The sequence below is a fragment of the Macadamia integrifolia genome, unplaced genomic scaffold, assembly GCF_013358625.1.
Source record: "Macadamia integrifolia cultivar HAES 741 unplaced genomic scaffold, SCU_Mint_v3 scaffold2300, whole genome shotgun sequence".
Lineage (NCBI taxonomy): Eukaryota > Viridiplantae > Streptophyta > Magnoliopsida > Proteales > Proteaceae > Macadamia > Macadamia integrifolia.
The window spans coordinates 39,756-46,193 of record NW_024868624.1 but is presented as its reverse complement, the minus strand read 5'-3'; the positions used below and the strand labels follow the sequence as shown (position 1 = coordinate 46,193).

General features: G+C 35.6%; 1 long non-coding RNA gene across 1 annotated transcript; it reads left to right on the top strand.

The window, feature by feature from the left end:
• The first annotated feature begins 619 nt into the window (after positions 1-619).
• LOC122066253 lies at positions 620-3,740 on the top strand. The gene is made up of 3 exons (XR_006136308.1): positions 620-1,506; positions 2,228-2,477; positions 3,193-3,740. It is a non-coding gene; the product is annotated as an uncharacterized LOC122066253 (long non-coding RNA).
• Positions 3,741-6,438: the final 2,698 nt, after the last annotated feature.

The window sequence follows — 6,438 nt, the reverse complement described above, 5'->3', positions numbered from 1 at the left end:
TCCACTTAAACAAGAAGTTTATCATAAATGCATTATCAAGGCCTAGATTTCGTTTTGTTAAATACTGTTTGTGTGTCCTTATTGATGGTCATGCCGAAGGTGAGGGTTCACGTTTTATGTTTTTTATTGTAATTTGGTTAGGTATGCATCCTTTTTACCTTTTTATTTTTTCCTTCTTCTATTTTTAATATATTTTGATCTTTATATATATCTATATATATATATTTAAAAAAAAAAATCTCTCTCATGTCTCCTTTCTAATAGAAAACAAAGGAGAGGGTGCCAACATTGGCAAACAATACTTCATAATTCTTGTAAAAAAAACCAATAATTCTTTTTTTTTTTGGTAACAAAGAACCAAGAATTCATCTCCTTCAGTTTATGAAAGTCTCTCTCTCTCTCTCTCCACCAAATGAACTTTTTTTCTTCGATGATAAACAAAGAACTGAAAGCAGATAAAGTAACCCCCACCATAACATTATTATCTCATAAAAGAATACACACTTGATTTGCGTAGAAATCAAACCCAGTACTGTGTTCCTCACTTTCCCATTAATTGTTTGCAATTGACCTCAGCTTCTTTCAACACCCCCCCCCCCCAAAAAAAAAAAAAAAAAGATCTCAGCTTCTCACAATGGTTTATTCCACATTAGTAGCATTTCTAAACGTTTCACTAAGCTCCTCTTCCTCTCTTTGTTTTCTGGTCTGAGAAATCAAAGAGGAAAAAGGTTACTGGTTCGATCCTTTTCAACCTGAGAGGCTTCTTATTTGAAATGGGTCAGGTCCTATCCAACCTCATAAGCATCGTATTTGGAAGAAAACAGAGAGTAGAGGCAAGTGATGAAGAGAATGTATACCATGCACTTGATGATCACTGTGAAGAGGTTAAGCCAATTCATCCTACCTCTGGTTATGGAAAGACCAGAGTTTCAGAAGAAGATGAAGGATCAGTAGTTATTGTTATAACTGATGCTGATCAAGTCAGAGAATATATCGCACAGCCATTTCCTCTTGTCTTTGATGACCCAAACACCAGGGTATCAGAAGATGAATGGGTAACTATCATTGTTGACAGTGGTGTTGAGGCTGTAGAAAAGGCTAAACCTGCAACTGATGCTGAGGTCAGAGTAGATGCAGAACCATTTCCTGTTCTCTGTTGACCCGAAGACCAGGGTTTCAGAATATGAAAGAGCCAGAGAAGATCTAGAGCCATTTCTTCTGGTCTCTGTTGACCCAAAACCCATTCAGAAGATGAGAAGGTCAAAGAAGATGTAGCAGACCCATTTCCTCTTATCTCTGGTGACCCAGAGATCATAGTTCCAAAAGGTGGTTCAGGAGCAAAGAGAAGGAAAAGAAGAGCCAAGCGAAAAGAAAGAAGAATTAAGCATTACTACAGTTCTCACAAGATACTGCTGGTTGGGGAGGGAGATTTCTCTTTCTCTGCATGTTTGGCCAAGGTTTTTGGTTCTGCTAGTAACATGGTAGCCACTTCTCTCAATTCAAAAGGTATAATTTAACTTCTGAGTAATATATCATCAATGGTTAATTTTGGTTGTTTTGTTGAGATTTGGAAGAACCCATCTCTGTTTCTTTGCCCTGTTTCTGTAGAACATGAATCAAATTTATCTTTTCTTAGCCAATCGCTTCACAGTTTGAATAGAACAAAACCCATTTTACTCTTTAGTTTCTATGGAACAACTATTTTGAATGAGAAAATCTTCTTTTCTCTCATATACTTTCTAATTATATCTGAAAAGACTGTTATTTTATGAATTTGATCTGACCCAAATGGGAAAAAAAAAAATCTATGGGAGGATGAGATTTCTACTAGGTGCCAATGTCATGTAATGGTCTTTAAGGAGGAGTGACTATGAAATTTGCATCCTCCTATTGGTATGTTGGCATTAGAAAATGTTTTATAACCAGTGGAGGTTAAAATGTGATTTGGGCATATCTAGTGTAGAAGGCTCCCGCATGTGCAAGGTTCGGGCCCTCCGAACCTTGCACAGCCTTATCCTGAAAACTATGAAAGTTGAAGCTCAACAAAAAAGGTCGGAAATGTTGTTCATATTTTCGTTGTCTGTTATTTGTATCTTTTAGGCTCTGGAAGGTTTAATTAAATCTTTTTTCTCCCTTCGGTTGTGTAGTACAGTCTTATTCTGATCCAAGTAGCTAGACTTACCTTTCCACATCTTATGAATTGGTTTCTTGTTGGGTATCACTACAGTTACAAGACAAGTAGCCCTCTAAATGGTAGCGCCTATAATGTAACATTGGTGTTTCTTAGAGAAAAACTCCAGCAATGCCATATCTAACGTCAATGGTTTGAAGAGCAAAGGACGTATGATTCTTCATGGGGTGGATGCAACAAATATGTCAGGCCATCAGCTTCTCAAGGGCATGAAATTTGATCGGATTGTCTTTAACTTCCCCTATGCTGGTTTTTTTAAAAAGGAGTCGCGGGTGTCTCAAATGAGGTAAATGCTTGTTTGAAATGAAGGAATATAACACATTATAACTTTGGTTACTCCCACCCTTGTGAAAGAAAGAGATAGAGATGCATGGGACTCCCCACCTAACGCAGCATTCTAAGACTCCAATTTAGAAAGTCTAATTTTCACGTTTCATGCATAGGTGTGTTGATTATCCTCCAACTTTGGGGTACATATCAACTCCTATAAGTGTAGAATTTGATGTGGAGAAAAATTTATGAAGTTTCCATGATGTCTGTCATTGTCAATGGTCCAGATTCTCATGATCCAAACTCAACATTAGTAAATTGATTGGCTATTGAGGCCTGATCAGTTAGATTGCATAAATCTACTAGATATACTCCTTTCCTAATTATAGCTATAGGAAATCAATTACATAGCAAAAATTCAATATCCTACGCCTAGATCCACATTTATAGATCATGCCATCATGGGTACCTTGACCTTACATAGTTGTCTGCAGTTAGAATTAGAATATCATTATAGGGGAATTGTTCTCTATCCTAAAGCGTGGCCTACACCAACACTCCCATGCGTCTTTCTCTCTCCTTCCATATGAAATGACACCTCTACCTTATCTGAAACAAATTTTCCAATTTTCTAGCTAAGTTACATGCACATGAATTTTTTAGAAGGGAATGATTTTTGGATATTATTGTAATTAATTTTATTTAATTGTTTTTTTTTTCTATATATGCAGTCGACACCAAAAGCTGGTCACCTTGTTCTTCAAGAATGCTAAGAAGATGCTTTCAAAAAAGGGAGAAATCCATATCTCTCACAAGTCAAATGCGTTCCATTGTGAATGGAATTAATATAGTATCTCTGGCCTCACTTAGTAGCCTCAATTTTATAAAAGACGTGAAATTTAATTTGAATGATTATCCAGGTTACAATACTAAAAGAGGGTTTGGAGGAGATGAGAACTTTGAGTGCAACCCTAGTGAGACTTACATGTTTGGACTGTGATAGAGATCAATGGATGATGAAGAAGTCTCATATGAATATATGGGATTTTCAAGGAAGACAAACATAGGTTTTATAAGTAGAAGGCTACATAAGTATTGTTGAGCAGTGATATGCTTCTTATGTTAATAGATACCAAATCTTGTAGGTCCTCCCTAAACATTCCATTAGTTTGCACAGATCTTAGTATTAGTAAGGCTAAAAATGTTTTCTTGGCAACAAATATTTCCGCAATGAATGTGGAAGATAATTAATTTGGTTGTTCTAATTATTGGATAGAAAAAAGAATGCTTGGTAAGTAATATATTGAATTTACTTGTCCATTGATTTGTATTACCCACCATTTGTATTTCTGATAGCCCAATTTCATTTTAAAAGAAAAAGAAAAGGGTCATATTTAACAAATTCTTAATTTATATATTGAAGAATCCAATATCTAATTAGACTAAAACTTGGAACATAGATGGAAGAGGATGAAGATAATATATCCACAAATTTTAATCCAACCCAGGGCAGCTGCCCTTATGCATAGGGCAACAATTTAGAAATCTTTCTTTCACCCATAATGAATTGCACAAGTTTTATAATTTTATTTTTGGTTGATAAATTGATTTTTTTTTTTTTAATAGGGAAGCATGGAAGTAAATAACAACCAAGAGAGATCCTGGTGAGCATGGATTTAGGGAGTGACTGATCCGACGTCGATCTTTGACCAATTTTGTAAAGGAATTGACTGATTAAACTGTCCAATAATCAGGTTGGCCGAAAAATGATGAGCTTGATTTAAGAAGTTGATTGGTCAGAATGACCATCAGGTTGATCGAGCAAACTGATCGAATACGGTTAGATCGACTAATCAAGTTGATCAAGTAGGTTGACCGTATTACCGACCAATCAGACTGACCGAATATAGTCTGACTGACTGACGCACGAAATAAACCAATGGTGAAGTTTTTATTAATTTGTGGGGATTAACATTTGTACAATTTCAAGTGGTTTGGATAGTTATAACTATTCAAATTGTAGAAATCAGGCTATAAAAGAAGCTTCAATAGAAGAAGAAGGACATCTGCAACAGATCAAACAACAAGGCAATGCATTATTTATCTTTTCCTTTTCAAGTAGACTAGTTTTAGTCTTTATCTTTGTGTTTCGTTAGATTAGTCTTTTCGTTGTAATTTTTAATAGATTAGTTCTGTTTTTTAGCCAAGACTATATATGACGCCCATGATTTGTCATGGTTTTCTCAGTTTACATTCATGGCAGTCCCTTGTTTTTTCATTATTGATGTAATGGATTGTGTTCTTCTTGGATCAATTTTAATGGGTGGAAGTCATCTTCTATCTATTTCCATGAATTTGCTTTTTAATTTTAAATCTTTGGAGCAATCGAGGCATGGAAAACCCTCACTTTGTCCCTGGTTAGAAGTCAATAAATATTCCATAAATGTTCTCTTGAGTCTGTATGACTCTGACACACCCGCAAATCTTATTTTTTTGCCGTGTATTTATTGTCAACATTTTTTGGTACATCCGGTGGGACTCCAGAAAGCAAATTAGGAATTGATTGGAATCGATCCTAATAACCCTAGAATCGGCCATTTGACTTGAAAACCATCTATTCAAAGAAATCTTTGAAAGAATATTTTGATTCGGAACATTTGAAACTGAGATCAGTGTAAAACGGTTTTAAGCGAATTGGAGATGCACCGATTTTTGAAACCCTTGGTTCAAAGGAATTAAATAAGGGACCCATAAAGAGGGGGAAGTTTCGATTTGTAAAGCAGTCTTTGACTGATCAGAATTTCAGAACCATCACTGCTTTCATAGACATAACATAGATGGACCCCACAGGCTTGGCTGAGTTATTATTCTGACAAAAAAAAAAAAATTGTAAACACAATAGTATTGCATTATTATGAATGATAATATTTGTAATTACGTTACTATCATTTTTTTTTTGGGTGGTAATTATATGAATTTTTATTTTATTTTATTTCTTTTTTTTTTGTGGGCGAGGGGGGTTTTTGCAAGGGCTACACAGCTTGATAGTGATCTCCCTTTTAGTGGATTAATATTAAAACCTACCGTGAAGCCCAAACTTAACCCTATTGCTTTTCGAGGGTCCCCTACCCTCATTTTTTTTTCTTCTATCTTCTTATTCATTAATAAAATTTTCTAGGGATGCCTAGGTCCTTGAGTTCTAGGATTTAAAAAAAAAAAATAAGCAGTACGTTAAAAATAGAATCTATCAGCATTAAGTAATGGAAAATAAGATCGAGAGAAGAATATGCTATCATTTTTTTGCTTCATGTCAGCAAAGTAATATATTAACAAGAATGAATGAAATACAATTAATCCAAAGGGGCTGAAACTCACCAAAAAATTCAATTTCCAACTCCACCTTGGACATTGCCATCAGTAGAGAAGGAAACCGAAACAAAATTGAAACTAACACAAATCAAGATTCACAAGAATCAGAATCTTGGTTTCTCCATAGCATCCCATTCTATATCATTAACTGAGAATCTTGGGGGAGACAACCACACTGATGAGGATCTAGTCGTAGCCGCATGTTTAGCAAGACCATCCGCTATTGTATTAACTTCACGGAAGCAATGACAGATGCTCCATTGAATTCTATTTAAATAGCTCACCACTGACAACCACCTATGTCTAAAATTCCACGGGATAGATTCCTGCACAATGCACTACACCACTGCTTTCAAATCACACTCCACTTCTAACCAAGTTAGATCTAAGAGCTTGGCTATGTTTATCGCTTCAAAGAAACCAGAAAACTCAGCTCCAAAGTTGGAGGAGAAACCTTCAAAGGAGGAGAAACAGCAATTGGATATCCATTATGATTACAAAAAATTCCCCCAGCTCCTGCATAACCCGGGTTGCCTAACGAGCACCCATCAATGTTAATTTTGCAGCATCCCACAAGCGGTCTCCCCCAATATAACTCTTTGATATGC